The sequence below is a fragment of the Zonotrichia leucophrys genome, chromosome 3 (genome assembly GCF_028769735.1).
Source record: "Zonotrichia leucophrys gambelii isolate GWCS_2022_RI chromosome 3, RI_Zleu_2.0, whole genome shotgun sequence".
NCBI lineage: Eukaryota > Metazoa > Chordata > Aves > Passeriformes > Passerellidae > Zonotrichia > Zonotrichia leucophrys.
In genome coordinates, this window is record NC_088172.1 from 54,386,200 (window position 1) to 54,403,780 (window position 17,581).

The 17,581-nt window shown below is 41.1% G+C and overlaps 1 protein-coding gene across 4 annotated transcripts in view; it reads left to right on the plus strand.

Moving 5' to 3' along the window:
- HIVEP2 (HIVEP zinc finger 2) overlaps positions 1-17,581 on the plus strand; it is a 136,840-nt gene that overhangs the window by 16,528 nt on the left and 102,731 nt on the right. For all 4 annotated transcript variants that reach the window (XM_064708281.1, XM_064708280.1, XM_064708278.1 and 1 more), the window contains one exon: positions 15,621-15,725. The gene's annotated coding sequence lies outside the window, so the exon portion shown is untranslated. The remainder of the gene's footprint in view (positions 1-15,620; positions 15,726-17,581) is intronic.

Here is a 17,581-nt window from a genome sequence, read left to right on the forward strand (position 1 = left end):
ACAGGGTGGTTAGTGCAGAAATAAGGCAAAAATACTCTCTTCAGCTAGTGATGATGGTATGAGAATTTAGAAGAGCATTTTCCAAGCTCCTTGTAAGCTTTTTCACTGAGGTTTGTTAAGTACCTCATTTGAAAAACAACTTCTATCAAGTGGAGCACTGCTGCCCAATCTGTCACATTCCATGTATGCTGGGACATGCTTATTGTGGAATGACTGCATTTATCACTGTGTTTTAAGTCATTGTTCAGAGACTATCAAAAATGGATCTAGAATGTGTCTCATGAGTGAGAGTGTACTGTAAGCCTGTGCATCCCTCAGCCCCAAGAGAGGATCAGCATAACCAAAGCATTTCCTGCAGGTAGTTGTTCAGACTACACTTTAAAGCTTCCAGTGATTGGTGGAGACTCTGAAACCTCCTGAAATTCTCACAGGAATCTCGTTTGGATTCTTGTCAATGCTTTCCATTTAAAAAGTCTTCTTAATATTTAGCTGAAGAAGGTAGTAATGCTGGGTAGAACTGCGATACAGATTTCCCCTGTGCTTGCCAGCTATACTGATTCTCTTACATTTAGATGGACAGCCTGGCTGACAATCAGTTACCAAATGTTGGACATCCACGTGCCACTATCCAACTCCTGCATCTTCACTGTTTGCCTTAAGGTGGGACCTTACCTGCTTCAGAAAGACAGAGGCATATTTGAAAAGAAGCCTCTGTATTCACTCTGCCAGGATGTTGGCCATATCTGACAAGGGAATCCTGGAATTTTACCCACTAGTTGTGCCTCTGATGCATTTACAAAACATGTTTTACTTCATGGGATCCAAAGCAACGTAAGGCCTGATTTCCAGATGCTTGTAAAAGTATGGGCTGCAGAAAAAAGCTTAGTACATTTTGATACTGTAGTAATATTTCATTCTATTTCTATATTGCAGTAATATTCAATCTAACAAGCTGTACAAGAAAAACAAGAGCAGCACGGCTCCTGAGCAAATATTGTTTCTAGTCACATACGATACTTTGCAGCTGACTGCTTAGCTGTTTTGCTATGCAAGTGCAGAGAACACTGTTAGCAATAAAGCCACTGCTGGTTTCTCCTCCCAAACCTCCCTCCTTGCGGTGCATTGGAAATGACTGAACTTTGGCCCTCAATCTGCTGACACCCTGAGGGAGCATAAGTGTAATGACGTCTTTGCTTGTTTCAGCTGCACAACAGGAAACGCTCGTGGCCTCCCCTTCTTCCTGCTCTGAGAAAGTGCTGCTGCCTTTTTTTTTTTGATTCTTCTTTTTTTTTTTTTTCCCCCCTCCCTTCCCCTGCAGTCAAATGTTTCAGGTCTGGGCTTGGCCACCAGCTGGTGCTCGCACAGGCCCCCAGTGCTGCTGCCTCCTCCCCAGGGCAGCCACTCACCTCCCTATTGCTCTGCTGGGGTGGTGATGCCAGAAATATGAGCTTTGTAATTTTCTTTTTGTTTTTCTTTTTTTTTACCTCCTGGAGAAGTGACTGAGAAGAGAATACAGTTATGTGGCAATGGCTTGCTCCACGGAGCATGTCACTGGACACAGCTGAGCTGCAAAACCAGGATGGTCAGGTGATGATTTGCCTTGGGGAGACCATAGCACTGCCTTAATGCAGAGGACACACTGTCAGGTGGGCATCGAGGGATCCTGGAATATGGTCCAGTAGTGCTGAATAATGCTGAATATACTGGGCCTGAGCAGATTTCTTTGCCTTGCTGCAGTACAGAGGCTGGCTTCTTGCAGAGCATTGACAGGAAGCCTGTTTAACCCTCTCTGGCTGCTGCTTTTACACATCATAACCAAAAGCGGGATATGAGTGAAAATGGTTATTTGCAAAACACAAGCATTTTGCTGCTAACTCAGGAAGGAAGATTTTATCTCAGAATAGTCATCCAGAACATTAAAGCAATACAGTGTTTTTGTGAGTGAAATTGACTGAGTCAATATTCAGCTGTTATACTCTAATGACTGGGGAGGGGAGTGGGTCGCTTTTGAAAACTAAAACACACATGCACTAGGGAGTTTGCATATCATGGTGTGAGAAGTGGCACTGGGTAGTCTAGTGTACAGGATCCTGAATTGGAAAGATTTAATTAACTTTGAATGTAAACAGTGCTGGTGCAGTGGCTTATTCATTTGTTTAAAGTTGCATAGGCATATTATTTAAGGAGCAGCTTTTGTCTGGGTTCTGTAATAAGCGACTTCTGGATTTACCTCATTAACCTTCCGTACTACCTAACTGCATAACTGTTGTTTTTAACAAGCTGGAGTTATGTAACATGAATCATGCCTGGTGCTAGCAGGAAAAACCAAGATAGGCAAAGAAATAATGGCACTCCACCTTTTGCAGAATAGGATATGACTGGTTTTTGAGGTGACATGCTGTGTGTTGGTACTCCCAGCTGTACAGACAAGGTCCAGCTATTCATTAGGAGGATGTGTCTTGAAACAAAGTCTTGGGATGGGAATGTTTAACAGACAGAAGAGTGAATTTGCTCAAGCACGCGCAGTTCTTGAAAGGTTTTGTATATGTGCACACCAAATTCTCCCCATCTGCCACCTTCTTTTTCCTCTGGGATAAAAAATGGGAAAATTCCCTTAAGTGGGCCTGATTTCACACGTAAAAGAAAATATCTTGATGAGCTGTGATTGCCCCTGTAAAGTGTTATATGAATCTTTCTCCTTCCTTTTTTTAATATGCCCTTATAGTATCATTAGGCATGTGTGCAACACAACAGTCCTCTGTCTCAAGAGATTTTACAACCAGTTTATTGAAGGGAGAGGCAAGTGATTATATGAATGCATTAGAATAAAAGCAATTGATTTTAAGCTAATTTTTCCTTTAATAATATTTCCTTGACAATTTTCTCTGCTGTAACTTAGGCTTGATCTTCAAAGTCATGCTGAGTTGTTAAGCCTGGGATGACTTCTTGCTTTAGTGGCATGTATGCAGATGTTAAATAATAATGTCAGGAGATAAAGGTGCAAGAATATCAGGTATTTAGGTAAGGATTAGGAATAGTGATATTTTGGAAAGGAATGGTTTAGTGCTCCTGAATCCCCTTTCAACCTGTCCTTCTCCCTCTCATTTTGACCAAATAATGATGTATTTTTCCTTTGTCTTATCTATAAATGAAAGAGCTCTAAAGTGTGGCATAGGGGTATAAACTCCTGTACTTTTAAACTTTATTGTTATTAACAACAGATGGCCAGAAATCAGTGCTGATATGGATGTTCTCCTGCACTGCCATGTGTGCATGAGCACAGTGGCTGGTGGCGCCTTGGCACAGGTGGCAGCTGAGATGTTACAGTGACAAGCAGCCTCTGTAAGCCGCTGCTGTAGTCACCACCAGTGCTGATAACCTCAGCCCAGAGACAGGGGATGAACAAGCACAGACGGAAATGAGTATTTTCTCACACTGGAGGCCATCCAGGTCATGGCCAAGGGATGTCAAAAAGGCGCTATAAGGAAGTGAACCATGTTGCACTTGGTATGTTCTCTTTTCCCAAACAAATGAAGGATTTCTCTTGGACTGCCAGTACATCCTTCAGAAGAAACTTGCTTAAAAAAAAATTCAGTCTTCTGGAGAATTTTTGTTTATTGTACCGAATTGGCTTAGTTTTGAATAGTCATGTTACTGTTAGAGCAGCAGAAGCTTAGAGCTGGGAATCTAAAAGTGGCACATGAGGGAACCACGGCTTTGTAGGTGGAGAAAGACATTTTCCTGAACCTGCATGGTGAAAACCAAAATTAGAGTTTATTAAATGCTTTCTGTTTCTATCAACTCCAATATTTATTACTTTTGACTCCGTAGTGAGTTTTGTCTGACTAATGGTCATGTTCTTTCTGCAACTCCATCATTTACTTGATACAGTTGAACATTGTGTGGGGATGTCACATAAAATTGTTGAAATTTTTGTTGGCACACTTTGCTGTTATGGCCCCTTAGGAGGGTTTGAGTGTCCTTTACTTGGGTGTACTTTGCTTGAGTTTCCCTTACTCTTTTGGATGGGAAGTCCTTGTGGCTTTGTTAAGAGCCATGACTTGTAAAGACAGGAGAGTCAGAGGGAGCACCATGGGACCATGGGAGTTTCCACCCTGTGTTTTGGTAGGATCCATGAGATGAGCATGGCTGCAGAGGGGATTGCTGTGGCTCTCTGCTGCCTTATCTTGTCAGGTGCTACCTCGCCTGTGCCTGCTGGATTTTGCTGGGGGGCAGCCAGGGTGGGCTGAGGGCTGATGGGGAGGTGAGCTGGGGGATGAGCTGGGCTGTGCAAGCACAGGACGGTGCCGTGGCACTGTCCTGCATAGCTGGGATCAGTGCCTGTGAGGGTTGTTCACCATGTGCTGTGGGAGGTGTGCGCTGGCCTTGATTCTGGTGCAATTTCTGTTGAAATCTGTGAGTGAGCAGAGTAAGGTAAGCATGGGGCTGCTGATGGAAGAAAGTAAATTGCCACGAGTGGCACTGATGCACGGACAAGGAGGGGGTGTATCTCTGTGCATGGACAGGCAGTGAACTCTCACATCCTGGAGTCTTTGAATAGATCCTCAGATCTATTCAGAGACCCTCCAGGTCTTAAGGCTCTGCACAGAGGGATTTCTTGCCCTTCAAGTTGCTGTACACAGTTTCACTTCCCTTGCTTTTGTGTATCTTGTTCTTTCAAACGCTTAAGTGTTGTCAGGTTATCAAGTTGTTTCCGTGTTGTGGCAAAACTTGAAACAATTACCAACCCAGTTTCTGCCTGTTAAAAAAGGTGAAATTTAATTTACACTAATTATTTAACCAAATGAGATGCTCAGCATGAAAATGACCAGGTGCAAATTAAGATGAAATAAGTAAAGGAAAAAAATATGCTGTGCATTACATTTTTCATATTAAGCATTCTATTTGTATTTCATTACCAGTCCATCTGCAGGAAGACTTTTCTTAGCAGATTGAAGCATTTAAAAAAAAACTCGAACAAATTTACAGTAAGTCTGATACAAATAAAGAATAGATTAAGATGGGAGAGTTTTAAACAAATCTTCTAATTATTGCAGACTTATTTTCTTTTAACTCTGGCTGTACTGTGTACCTTGTACTGTGTCTGGAGCCATGCAAAGGCCACCCTTTTTCCACATTGTGTTGCTGCAAAACAACCTCTGCAGAGCTGCTGTGTGTGTAAAATTGGAGCCTAGTAATACTGTATAAAATTTGTATAATATGTAGCCTAAGTGGGTGTGTGGTCTTAGCTCCTTGTCACAGGAATGGATTTGAGGGCATTAGCCTGGTTCTTGTGCTTGTTGCAGTCCTGCTGCCCCTCAGCCAGTCCCCTCATGAGCCTGCCACTGCTTTGGGAGAGGCAGATCACAAGTCAGGATGGTTTCCATGTTTGTGGGGATGAGAAGCAAAAGCTCTTGTTCAGTTGTAGCCAAGGCTGGCTGTGGGATTGTGTTGATTACACCATCAGTCTCACCAAGGCGAGTTCAACACCCTAGTGGTGTTGCCATGGTGCATGTTTCTTTGGAAGCACCAATACAACACCTTTCTCTATTGCAGAGAACAGGTTTCACCCTGCAAAAGTATGTGCTGTCCTTCTTTACCTTGGCAGGCCCTGGTTTTGACCCTTCCCAGACTTTGGAAATGTCTGTCGCAAGGTTTACTTGGAAGAGAGTGGAATTGTTTTTTTGAGTGCATCAAGCAAGATTTGGTTTATCTGCATGGAGCATGCTTCCTTGTGCAGTTGCTTTCCACAGTGCAGTGCTTGTAGATTAAAATCCTTTCTGTTGTGCTTGTGCCAGTTCAATTCCTCCTGCAGCAAGTCTGTTTTCCTGGCATACTGCATGCAGTAAGGTGCTTGACTGCAATAGTGAGAAAGAAATCTTTTTGTTTCTGCTGACATGTCATTCTTGCAGATTCAAAATGGTAATGACAGTTTTTTTATAACCATTTTGCAAAGAAACTCAGAAAACTAGAATAACACTCGCTGCTTCAATGTATACTTTATCCCATCTGAAAAACTGCTTTAAATGCATGTGTTTGCACTTGGAATTTGAATGCTTTGCATCAAAACTTAGAAATGACAACATCATATGCATGGAGTAGACCTTTGATTTTATGGTGGTGGCATGTGTTACTGTCTGTGACGTGTGACCGCAGGAGCTCAGCAGTACACAGCTGACTTGTCAAGGAAGTGCACCTCTACCCAAGGAAGTATGGTCTAGTGACTAGCACTGGGTGGGGACTCAGCACCCACAGCTGGTTCTGCTACACAGCTCATGAGTTTGGGGCAAGATTCACACCACCTTGCACTGATTTTCATGTGAGTTATATTCATCAGTATGAGTGAGGCACAGCAGTGTCACTGTTGTGCAGTGTTCTCTTCATGTCAGTTCCATTCCTTATCTTACAGAGATGTCCTGTAGACAGATGCCATTGATCCATAGGGAGCCAGTAAGGGGTTTTGTGCTAAAACTGACTGTGGGGTTTGATCCTTAATTTTTGTTTTTGTTTGTGTCTGTGTTTAAGTGACCATTCTCAGAGTGACCAATACTTTTGCCATTTACTATGGGCATGTCTGCTCATACTATTTATGGTATTAAACATAGAAGTCATTGCAAAAGTCAGGCTACATGTGGCTTTGGAGTCCAGTTCCATCTCCTTTACTTAAGAGGAAAAATAGCCTAACCAAGGTGCAGTCAGCAGCCAAAGCATGAGAGAAATGCAGCACAAATATCTGCCAGATGAATCTGGTGTTTCATTAGCAAAGCCCCTAAGAGAAACTTCAATTTCAGACAGATTCCTAAGCTGTAGTGAAATCACTGGGTCCTACACATTCTCCTGAAGTTAAGTATATGGTTATATACTTTGTGAATAGGAATGGCTTATTGAGCTGGAGCCAGCATGGGGAATTTTGGGACTCCTGCTGTTCTGCTTACAGTATTTTGCAGGAGAATTTAAGGGTGCAGAATGACACCAACTGGATTCACAGAACAATCTGCTCCTGTTCCCGTGAACTCCAAATTATTTTCCTTCTCACATGCAAAGTTGTATCGAGAGCTGCATTTAAAAACCCATCTGTTGTCCATATTATATCAATATGAAGAAAAATTTCAGACTTCTAAAATATTCTGTTATGTGTTCCATCCTGCTGTCATTTGTCTTTCAACTACAAGCCATTTCTTGTAGTTGCATTTAAATCTTTTCCCTTACACCAGCAGATGAAACTCTGAGTTACTAAACTGCAGAGATGGAAGCAGGATGCTACAAACTGGTAGTGGAAGGAAATGACCATTTTCAGAATATGATGCTTTTGATAGCCTAAAATAAATAAATAAATAAAGTATTTGTTTTCTTATCAAGTGTGGGAATGAGTAATAAATTACTTCAAAAGTTGTTTCATTATATTTTTCATTACACAGTATATTTGAAGTATCATCAACATCTAGATGTGTTTTGATATAATTAATGACACAAATATGTATAACAGAATATAGCCTTTTAAATTATTTTTTTAAAGTTTTTACAGCAAAATAAGATTATCATTTCAGTGCTGCTGGTTATAATTTTATAATTTACCTGCTGCTGATCCTTCTTTCCTGTGTTACAGTGGCAGTATCATGAATGTGACTATTGGCAGGCACTGCCTTTTGAGAGGACAGCATGAAGTTCATCAGTGGTGTTTATTTTGATTTTGTTGTTACATTTTGCTGAAACAGCCAATTGTGATAGAACAAGAGAGACAATATTGTATTATTGCCGGTTTGGAATTTTGTCTCTGCAACTGTAATGAGTACTCAGGGGTGTGTGTATGCATATTTTCTTCTGTAACAACTACCAGGCTTTTCTCTCACCATTTTAAAGCAGTATCTTCTCACTGAGGGCTTCAGGATTTTTCAAATGCTGGCACTGTGTCCTCCCTAGAAAACTCCATGGGAGACACTTGGGCAGTGGGAGCTTTGTAGGCTTTTCCTAGTGGGGTACAGAGCACAGATGCAAACTGTGCATCTCACCATGGTTGGGTAGCTGGGCCAGTGTACTCCAGTGGGTGAATTTGCTTCCTTTCCCACTTTGATTTTAGCCATATGGGTGCACCTGTAGTTGTGAGCTTCAGCTTTTGACACCGTTTTGTGTCTCAGTACATCTGTTTTATCTGCAAGTTCTGCGCTCTGACTCAACATGGAAGATTTTTCCCTTTATATGAATGCTGTCCATCTCTCTCCTGTCCAAGCTTAAGTTGTAATTGGAAGGACCTCCTGGCAACTGAGTAATTTTGAGACTGCTACCTCTTTGTTGAATGCCTTTAGAGAAATTATTAAGAGGAAGCAGATAGACACAGGCGTGACATCACACACAGTTTGTGATTGCAGGGTTTTTTTACATAGGAAACAAGGTTACAAAAGAGATGTTGGGAGGAAGGTTGAATTAATTCCTTTGAGAATATTTTCTGGATAGGAAGCTGTGTGAAAATGCTAAAATGTTGGAATTGTGTCATGTAAGTGATTTTTTTATTACCATGACTTTTATTGTCTGTGTGGTAATATCTAAAGTCTTCTATGAAGATGTAGCCTTCCAAACTCACTGAATTTACATATACTTACAGTATAAGTACCTGACACATGAGGAGAGGAAAGAAATGTTATCACAGGGATCAAAGATGGAGACAGATTGTGAGATGCCCTCCATGGTCAGATAAGAAATCACTGGTGGCCAAGAACTTAGTCTGTTTCTCAAGTCCTATGATTTGGTGGCACTCCTGGCACCATACATCACTTAGCATCACAGAGGTAAATCTGTGTGCCTTTGTGCACTGTGTTAAACCACGTTAAACCTTCAGCAACCCTTTTCCCCCTGAAGCTTTTGACATATCTAGTTTATTACATGTATCTTTGCATTGCAATTCAGTCCTAAACTTGTTTTATTCTTAAGTTTAAAGGTCCTGTCTGACATAAAGTACATTGATTTTGTGGATGAGTTATGGAATAATGTCAGATGCCACTATTTAAAAAAATATTACTGCCTTGCAAAAGTGAATGTCATGTTTTCTTTGTTTAGTAACATATTCAAAACACTTGAAAGGAAGTTTTGGAATAGGGAGATTTCTACCCTGGGGGAGTAGTATCCTGTGCTTTCGTTAGGTCATGTCAGGCCATTGTTTTGCTTTTCTTATCATAAAGATCTTGTGTCTTTATTTGTGCTCAGCTGTGGACTTGAGTTTCCTGGAAGAGAGTGAAATAATTAAGAAATAATACTACAAAATCATATGTTCTCTGTAGCTATGTTTGTTTAGTTGACAGGAGTTCTGATGTGTAGCTATGTAGAGCAATAGGTGGTGTAGATACTTCCCAGTAATAAGTGGTATCTTGTATCTGTGGTTGTCATTGTAGCTGAAAAGAAATAGGATTCTTCCATGTGAAAAAACAAGAGAAATTCAGGGCCACCTGTCAAATAGATAGTAAGACTGGGTTTTCACCTGTGTCTGCCAGCTGAGAATCTCAGAAAAAGTCTCAGTGACTTTTTCTCTACTGCGGGATGACACGGTGGCAGGGTATGGAAAGGGCGTGTTTAGTTTATTGCTGTGGATGCAGGCACTGGGGAGGATGGCTGGGCACACAGGGTGGTTTATCAGCTGCAGTCATTAAAGCAGGGTGATTAATGTGGTGCCAGAGAAGGGCATGCAGTGTGTTGTGCTTGCACTCAAAATCTGTGAGCTGCCACACAAGGTCACACAGCCTAAATACACTCCTGGTGAGAGGAGTCACGGGAGGAAGAAGGGCACTGCCAGCCTAAATTAAGATCTCATATTGCTGTGCACTTTTGTCAGGGGATGGCAGAACACCTCCTTAATGACTTGCTAATGGGATGGATGAAGCTTGCTTGGTAAGTCTGGCTTGGTTCTGGTGTGACAGAGCTGAGATATTAGTATAAGTGATGTGAGCAATAGCTTTCCTGGTCACACCCTGGGATGCATGTGCCTGCTTTGACAATAAGCAGAATTTCTAGCACTGACAGTGAGATGCCTATCTCCAGAACTAAATTTATCAATACAACGAGGCATGAGAAGGCAAGGCTTGTTACGTCCTGTATTCATGGGATTTTTCCTTTGAAATGTGTTGTTCTATTTCCTCAAAGTGTTCCTTGGGGAAACAATTTGGATTTAGTATGCATTTTACCATTGATTCTTCATTTGTCACTACGTGCAGCTACATTTTTGCCTTAGTTTGTGTTTGCTTTTATTTGCTGTCAAACACCACCACCCTGTTTGCAGGCTGCACTGTGATGTGCAGGTTCCAGTACATGTGGAGGAGTCCTGGAAGAGCAGAGCAGGGGTGCTGTGGGTGAAAAACACATAAAACACACAGCAGCAGCTGACACAGCCTGCCTGGTGAGCACAGACACTGCCGCCTGCACAGACCTCGTTCTTCCAAGCAGGGACCAACCTGCTCTCTTATAAACAAAAATAGATAAATTGCACCTAGGGTATCGTAGTCTTTCCAGGGAGCAGCTCTGACTGAGAGAAACTGGAGAAAAAGCTCCTGGCAGAGGTTATACACCAAGGGTCTCTTCTTTATGTAAGTGGCAACAGCAGAAGGAGGATGAAGCTGCACAGCCATATGAATAAATGTGCAGAATCTGAAACTTGCACTTCTGGCTCGTCTATCACATACCATCCTTTTATAGTGTGAGATGAAATGTCCAGCACCAAGTTTCAGCTGCCCTCAGCAGACATGCCATTACCTTCTGTCTCAGTGCACAGCCGTAATCTCATCCTGAAAAATAAGATTTTACCTTCTACTTACCCTTCTGGAGACAGCTTGTCAGAGCAACATGGTACTGCAAACTTATCCTGCTTAATGTCAGCTAATTAAATTCGTTTTTGAATATAGTACTAAGCCAATTTAATTCTGTCTTTCAGAGCCTGCAGAGACAGTTGTGACTTTCAGATGGGTTTCTGTCTCTGATTAGTGATCAAATCTCTTTGTGCTTTTCTAGACTGACTCTGTCTGTCTTCTTCTGCGTGTCTCTCACCAGTGCTAGGGATGTTATATCTCAGTGGGATATGGGGTGTAATGGGGTGTTTTCATATCCCCAGCATCTTCTGTCTCATTTGTCAACATTCTCTGTTTAATGACTTTTGATCTCTGAAATGAGTTTCATTACTGTGGCTGGAATAGAAATAGGAATTACTGTGAAATTCTCCTGGTGTTAGATCTTTATTTTAGAGGTTGTTTTTCAAAAGTGTTGATCTTTGGAGGGATGGGCATTGGAGTGACCTTCTAACTCTGAGCTCATATACCCGCCTCTGGATGATCATTCACATCACAGTCCAAGTCACAGTCCAAGTGCAACAGCCTCCAGTAATGTTTACTGTCTGTCACTCTCAATATATTTTGTGATCACAAACATTCATGAAAATAAGGGGCAGAATTTAAAAAAATAAAAAAAAGATTAGTCTAAAAGAGAGAAAGGTCAAAGCAAGTCATAGAGTGACAAAGTGACAAAGAATGATGCACTTGATTAATTAAGTAGTGCTGTGGAATACATCATGTCAGTCTAACAAGTATTTTTTAATTTTAGAGGCTTTCTCTGCAGGTTATCAAAAAAGGCAAAGAAAAAGTAACTTATCTGGAGATTTTCATGCTTTATTTTCTGTACAGCTCTGGCATGCCCCTCACTCCTTTTGTGCAGCTTTGTGCCAGGGACTGCTTCCAATTTCCGCTTTCTGAATTCCCCAGTGCTGTTGGGCAGCAGATTGCTGTGCATCACTGTGGAACCCCCTTGTGCAGTTTACCCCCTGTCTGCAGCTGCATCTCCTCTCTCTCACTCTCTTCCTGCTTGCCCTGCCACTTGTTGACGTGACCTGTTTGTGTTCAGACAGACGTTACACAGGCAGAGCTGACTATCAGCAGTACAATTCCTGGCTGTGGAGAAACCACTGCTCCCGTTTTCCTCCCAGAGTGCAGCTGCAGTGTGTGTGGAGACGTGGACTGGGGAAAAGCCCGTGTCATTGTCAAGCACTCTTCTGTATGGAGAGGAAGGCTTCAGTCAGCATGGATGTCAGTTTGATATATTTCACTTTCACTCCATCCATCCATCCATCCATCCATCCATCCATCCATCCATCCATCCATCCATCCATCCATTTTTTTGCGTTTCATACTAAAGCATACAAGTGCTGTTGTGTCTGTAATGTGGCTTCTGATGGCAGAGAGAACAAAATACTAACTTTCTCACCTTTACTGAAATCATGCTGAAGTTGTAAAACAGAAAACAGGTGCCAGGAAAGTAATACTTGAGTCTTAGATTTACTGAGAGGAAAGGACAGAAATTTTGTTTTCAGATCATTCATTGCATATTTTCATTTAACTTTAAACCCTATTTTTCTGGAAGGCTGTTAAGAGGTATATTTTTTTGAAATTAGAAGCTTTAGTTTTTAATTAAATTAATAATAAAATATATTTTATTGTATGTGTCTGGAAAGTTTTTGAGGCTTGATACCTCCTGACCTGGGTTTAGTAAAGAGTTTGATGCTTTTATATAATCAATATAAGCATTTGGTTTAGCTGCTTTATCTATTTCTTAAGTCCTCATTCATTCTTCAAATTAGCATGGGTAGAAAGAATTGTTAAAAACCTGGTAAGTCCTAGAGCACAACAGTGGTTTTATAGGGCCTTTCAAATACCTGTGGTGGTTAGGCCTCTGTAGCTCTGTTGGTGTGACTTTGCTGTGTGCATTGATGTAAATATTTGTAATACAAAAGATTGCATATTTGCATCTTCCGTGATGTACTTTGTTGTAAGAAAGCAGTAACTTTGGGGCAATGGAGTAACTTATCTGTAGTTTAGTATGTATAAATGCAGTTTTAGGATAGTCCTAAGACATGTAGACTCAACTTTAAGAAGTGATGGCACACGTCTGGAATTAAGTTGGAAGCAAAAATTTAATTACAGCTTCCATTAGTTTTTCTAACTGGACCTTATATTGCATTTCCTTAAAACATTGCTTGTGAAAATGAAGGTTTTAATTGACAGCACTAGAGATTATCACTGTCTAGATATAGAAAATAAACAGTTTGGGCAAGAACTGTATTCATTTTCTTACCAGTGTCTCTTTCTGTAGAGACTATATTGATTTGTATGTTTAGTTCCCAGTCTTTCTCCCACTGAGATTTTAAGCACTGGGTCCCCAGTGGATTTCTGTCAACACTATTTCCATAATTGCTAGAACCACATACTTAAATACCTCCCATATAATTTCCATTTCATTTCACAATGGGTTCCATGCTTCTGCTTCACCTAGAAAGACTTTCCTTTTGCCTTAAAGAAGCTCTTCTAGGACTTGCAATTTTTAGGTAAATTTTGGGACTTAGGTGTTTGTTTCTCACCACAGGTAGGAATTAGGAGGCCTCTGACAGAAAGATCTTTGTAAAAGATCTTGAAAGTTGTCAGGATCATGAGTAATTACATCAGTTCTTAGCTGTTGCTCATTGGTGCCTCTGGCTCCACTAAAAGTGGTTTGTTTTGAGCAGTTTTGGCTTTCTTCTACAGGATCTCTGAGATCCCTCCCCTCTCAACTATGAGCAGAGAGACAGCAGGCTCTGAAATGAGGCATAACTGGTGGCCTTGAAAATCTAGACCTGGCCAAGGAAGAGGATAAAGACTCAGTGAAGAAATCTGAGCAGAAGGGAATCAAATGGAGAATTACAAACTGATTTCCTACAGGACACTGAAGAGCAGGAAGCCAAGGGTAGCTGGTGACAGCTACCAACTTGAGTTAGGTTTGAATTGATTCCCTAAAGATGATAGACTGTGTTTCATTTGGTTCCATGTGTGCTGTATATTTCTGTTCATGATGTAGCTATCTGGTGATCATTCTTTTCAATTCTTGTAGTGATTTAGAACTTTAAAATTAAAGTATTCGTAACAGTTTTCATTTTCTAACACTGCTCTTAACAGACATAAAGAAAAAGCAAGAAAAATGTTTAAATTATTCACCTGAAAAGTCCTGGTAGTTTGCAAGGTAAATTATTAGGTGCAGTCATTAGGCACAGATTATTAAATTACTCCAAATAAATCTGCAAGCAGAAGAAGAATGTGTTGCATGTCTTTCTGTGTTTTTCTGTTGAAGGCAGTTGGCTGTGTTTATCCTTCTGTGGGGGGTATGTCACGAATGATTCCTCTGGGAAGGAACATTGTTTTTAAGGCTTCAACAGGTTGAGAAATTTTGCTTTTGTCCGTGAAGGAGAGTTATTGGGAGAGAAAATTTCAGCAGTTCCATAGAACAGATCTATCTGAGACTCAGATAGATCTCTGCACCGTCTGCCAGCCAGCGCTGCCTCAGGGCAGTCACTGCTGCCCCGTGTTCCTCACTGCTGCTGGGTCCAGGCTGTGGCTCTGCAGCTCACCCCAGTGTCTGGCATTTCAGTGTGCCTGTGCCCACAAATAGGTGCACGACTCTGTTTTGTTAATGCTGTTTCAGAGCAGGCAAACTTTAGATATTGCATTGTAGCATCATACCCATGGGCAGTATACTGCCCATCACCTGTAATTTTTTGTTGATGTTTTGGACCCATGGATTATGTTCTTTGCAACTTCGTCTTTGCATGGTTTTACACTTGTTATTGAAAACCAAATACAGAATATAGGAGACACTGACTTGCTTAAGTGGCAGCAAATGAAGGTGTACATGATTCTAGTGAACTGTGAGGTGTTGAGGCTGCTCACTGACGTGTAATAAAGGCAGGAGCCAAGCCACTTTGGGGACATGAAAACTCAAAGAAGCATTAGAGTAATTTGTAAAATATAAACTATGCCTAAAATCTAAATTCTTGAAAGTTCTTTGTTATTTGCCAGGCTTTCTTCCTGAAAACCACTTACTCTAGGATTAGATGCAGCTTGTAGAGTAGGAGAAAGATCAACTTCTGTTTGGGGAGGCTTGATTAAGAAATTGGGTAGTTTGTTTGTTTGTTTCAGTGTGTCTCGTCATTGCCGATAGCACTGTTAATGCAAGCTCATTTTCCATCTCTGCATTAGTTACCTTCCAAAATGTTTAAAAACAGACTCACCCATCGGGTGGTTTTCAATTATCAAATGATTATAAATAAGGTGATTGTAGTGACCTGTGGAAAGTAAATGCTTTCTTAAGATCCCTTGATCTCAAGAAAACAGTTTACAAGAGAGCTCCAGGGTTGTGCCTACTTCCAAACCATCAGTTTACAATGTTAGGGAGAAAAAAAAAGGGAAGATAAAGCCAAACTGGCAATGCACTGGTGTACTGGTGAAAGGAGTTACATGCTTTTCAAGGACCTAACAAATGGGAAACTTGAAGTTCTGTATCTGTCCACCAGACAGTAACAGCTTCTGCTTTAATGTTGAAAACTAGTTTTCTATGCTTTGATAATATGCCTAAAATATGGTCTGGAGCAGCGGGCCAAAACAGTTTGGCTACAGCAGGGCACTTTTGCTTGCCACTGTGAATGGCAAAATGCTTTCTGTGAGCCTGGAAAAAGCACAGACCCTGTTAATGCACAGGATGAATGTGTGAAATGCACAAATGCATTGGCAGAGCTTGCTGTAAACCCGTGAATATGATGAACTTAGTGTCTGGATTTGTTATACTTTCAGGTGGGACCTCTTCTGACATGTGATCTACCCTGAGCTACTTTGACTCCTACGATGACAATGTTATCACTGCCACATCTCTGGGAACCAGTTATTCACAAGTACACGGTATGTGAGCGTCTGCATCTTACATTAACCATTGCTTGTTGGAACAGCACAGGAACAATAACAAGAAGGTGCTAAAAGTCATTGAAGTGAATGTTAAGCCACATGTACAACCAGTTACATGGAGCTGTTCCAGCAGATGTTTATCTGCTAGGCCTGGCCTGTATGCAGAATAATGAAGAGTTTCAGTTTGAACATGTATTTATTCACAGATATTGGTAGAAGCATTCTACCAATGTTTCCTTTGGATGAGATTATACTGGCACAGTGATGATATGTAGATATACAGATGATTATTCTCTCTCTCAAGAAGGAGGCAGTGGTTGCAGTAGCATGAAGGGTTCTGTACCTTAACTGTATTGTTCTGTACTTTAACTGTATTGCTGCACTTACAGCAGTACTTTTTGTTTGCATTTAGGAAAGGTCTTTAGTTGCTTTCTTTCTTCATTCCACTTTCAATTTCTGGTCAGTCTAAATTAGATTAATTTCACACACCAGTGAGTCCCTAAAGAAGTGTAAATTAACTCCATTTTGCCAAACTCAACCAGATGATGGCAGTTATTCCCTTGATGTTCTTTACATCACCCACTATCTTTGACCAAGATTTCAATAGTAAGTAAATTCATATTTAAGCCTGTTTTCCTCAGCATGTAGAAGGAAATGGAGGCTGAGATCCACATGTGGTGAAGGGAGGCTACTCAATTTATGGCCTACAAGGCAAAAATTCTAAGGTCACTGAAAGCTGGCATGCTCTTCTATTCTGACTTGACATTTTTAACACACACTCAGGTCCTGTAAGACTATGGCAAAATGGTTTTACGAGAGTGATTACATTGTTGTTTTAGGTTCTAAAGCAGTTCAGAGCACACCACATAGCTAGCATGGAGCATCTGACTTATGGCCCCAATGCAACTTCCATCGAAGCTGGATGAAAAAATTTCTTCATGCTGATGGGAGTGGAATAGCACTGCATTTAACACCTTCTGTTGAAGTAATGTTCCCTGCTTGGATTTTTCTTTTACTTCTTAGCCATTTCTTAGAGATTAAGTATTAAAGATACAAACATAAAACAGAATTACAAGGAAATGGATAGATAAAATAATGAGAACTCAGTTAGTGAAATGCTTGTTACATGTGATAAGGAGAGATGACTGTTTGCTCTGAAAGTATATATCTGGGTTTAATGCACTGTATTCTTATGTGCAATTTTGAGGACACTGTCAGAAATATGGATGATCCACTGCTACAGCAGGGATCCGACAGCGGGAAAGCAAGACAGAAGTCTTACAGGGAGCAGGAAGAGAAAGATCATTCTTCATTGATCAATGCAGTGTGGTTTGGGAAAGCAGTTCACACCTTTGGCAGCCTGTGTGTTGGTTGGTGAAGGTTTCCACATCTGGCTGGACAGTTCAAAGAGAAGCTCTCAGAGGTGACATCTAGCCCAGAAGTGGGAAAGCATTGCACCTGTTCTGCTGGCAGGGCTTCTAGCATGACTCTTGAGCCATGCTCAGTAGTCTCTGCTGGCCAAACACCATTAACATGACCCTTTGCAGACACTGTATTTGTTCAGATGTCTCTTCTGTTGTCCATACCTAAGCACCTTTTCAGGAGGGACACAGGAATTAGAATTTCTATTGCTTATGTTTCTTGTGAGTTGATTCATTTTCAAACATTCAGAAGAATTTATTGGTATGTGTTTTTGTAAAGAAGGTGTTTTGGTGTGTGTGTAAGAATTAGTAAAGGAGAGTTGGTTTGAAGAAAATGATTCTCATGTCCTGCAGGGGCAGAGGTCTGGAAAGGACCCAGCAGGCCAGCTGGTTGCTTTCCTGCCGTCACAGGTATCTCATCATGAAAAGCAT